We start from the raw sequence: 2,500 nt of genomic DNA, 5'->3' as shown, positions 1-2,500 counted from the left end.
GGCCGTGCCGCCTTTCCCTCGGCAGCAAGCAAAACGCCTGGCAACGTCGACGCTCCCCTAACCGCGATCTCGCACCGTGTTTCGTGTGGCGAATTCAAAAGCCGGCCGGCGCTGCTGCAACCATTACGGTCGGTACGCATACGCCGCGGAGGGCGGGACGGTCATCGGAGCGTGCGGTTCCTCCATCGAGTACTGCGCACCTCGGCCGTCGCATCGCCGTGCCATGACCGGCCGCGCGTCAACGCGAACCGGTGCCAGCGAGATCCCTCGCCTGCAAGAACCGACCGGCAGCCTCCGTCACCCGAGGACGCGGAGGCGCTTGCCGCGGACGGCGGGACGGTATGCACTGGTGCACAGCGGACCCGTCACATCGCCAGTTCCTTGACCGACCGCCGACGCTTGTGCCGTTCCTCTCGTACTTGGCAGTCGCCGCGCGATTGTCGGGTCTCGTTCTTGCACGCTCGAACGGTCGGGAGGGCACTCGGCTGGCGTTTCGGGAACGCGCAGCCTCGCCTTCTACCGACGTAACCACGACTCGCCGTTCGCGCTCCGCCGCTCCTGTTTACAGTACTAGGCGGTCCCGCAGCGGTCGGGTCGCGCATTTCGAGCGCTTCGAGCCACGGTGCAGTGGCGGGTCGAAAGCCGACCTATGAGTGCGTTGCGCCGTTTGTACCCGCGTCCGCCACCTGGCCGACCGTCCAAGGTCGCGGTGTTGGCGTCCGCTGGGCGCAACAATTTGTCACGGGGTGCCGCTCCACATTCAGGCAGCCCCGTGGGGGAAAAGCCGACCCCGCGTCCAAACGGGGTCAGCGGCAGAAAGTGTCGGGCGCAGACGCAGCTGAGGCGCTCACCCTTCACAATCCGTTAATGATCCTTCCGCAGGTTCACCTACGGAAACCTTGTTACGACTTTTACTTCCTCTAAATGATCAAGTTTGGTCATCTTTCCAACAGACCGGCGCAACCGAAAGGCCGCGCCGGACATCGGTCCGAAGACCTCACTAAATCATTCAATCGGTAGTAGCGACGGGCGGTGTGTACAAAGGGCAGGGACGTAATCAACGCGAGCTTATGACTCGCGCTTACTGGGAATTCCTCGTTCAAGGGGAACAATTGCAAGCCCCTATCCCAATCACGAAAGAAGTTCCACGGGTTACCCAGTCTTTTCAGACAGGGATAAAGACACGCTGCTTCCTTCAGTGTAGCGCGCGTGCGGCCCCGGACATCTAAGGGCATCACAGACCTGTTATTGCTCTGTTTCGTGCGGCTAGGAGCCGCTTGTCCCTCTAAGAAGGTTGTAAGGTGCTGGGAACCCCGCACCTATTTAATAGGCTAGAGTCTCGTTCGTTATCGGAATTAACCAGACAAATCGCTCCACCAACTAAGAACGGCCATGCACCACCATCCACCGAATCAAGAAAGAGCTCTCAATCTGTCAATCCTCCCAGTGTCCGGGCCGGGTAAGTTTTCCCGTGTTGAGTCAAATTAAGCCGCAGGCTCCACTCCTGGTGGTGCCCTTCCGTCAATTCCTTTAAGTTTCAGCTTTGCAACCATACTTCCCCCGGAACCCAAATACTTTGGTTTCCCGGAAGCTGCCCGCCGAGTCATTTGAGTAACTCAGGCGGATCGCTGGTTGGCATCGTTTATGGTCAGAACTAGGGCGGTATCTGATCGCCTTCGAACCTCTGACTTTCGTTCTTGATCAATGAAAACATTCTTGGCAAATGCTTTCGCAGTAGTTCGTCTTGCGACGGTCCAAGAATTTCACCTCTAGCGCCGCAATACGAATGCCCCCGTCCGTCCCTCTTAATCATTACCTCGTATTCCAAAAACCAACAGAACAGAAACGAGGTCTTGTTCTATTATTCCATGCAAGTTTATTCAGGCGACTCGCCTGCGTTGAGCACTCTAATTTTTTCAAAGTAAAAGCACCGGCCATCTCGAGGCACACAATGAAGTGCACCAAGAAAGAACCGGCATGATGTTCAGTCCGAGCCGTCGCATCGGGTAGATGCACTACTCGTCTGGAACTGAGATCCAACTACGAGCTTTTTAACCGCAGCAGCTTTAGTATACGCTATTGGAGCTGGAATTACCGCGGCTGCTGGCACCAGACTTGCCCTCCAATTGATCCTCGTTAAAGGATTTAGAGTGTACTCATTTCAATTACGGGGCCTCAAAAGAGTCCCGTATTGTTATTTTTCGTCACTACCTCCCCGTGCCGGGAGTGGGTAATTTGCGCGCCTGCTGCCTTCCTTGGATGTGGTAGCCGTTTCTCAGGCTCCCTCTCCGGAATCGAACCCTGATTCTCCGTTACCCGTAACAACCATGGTAAGCAAGTAACCTACCATCGAAAGTTGATAAGGCAGACACTTGAAAGAAACGTCGCCGGCTCGTGGCCATGCGATCAGCACAAAGTTATCCAGAGTCACCACACAATACGGGCCGAAACCCGATCGATCTTGGTCTAATAAAAGCACCCGTTACCCAAAGGGCTCCAG

This window comes from Rhipicephalus microplus, unplaced genomic scaffold (assembly GCF_043290135.1).
Source record: "Rhipicephalus microplus isolate Deutch F79 unplaced genomic scaffold, USDA_Rmic scaffold_265, whole genome shotgun sequence".
Classification (NCBI taxonomy): domain Eukaryota; kingdom Metazoa; phylum Arthropoda; class Arachnida; order Ixodida; family Ixodidae; genus Rhipicephalus; species Rhipicephalus microplus.
The sequence above is the reverse complement of the archived record's forward strand: the minus strand, read 5'-3'. Positions refer to the sequence as shown.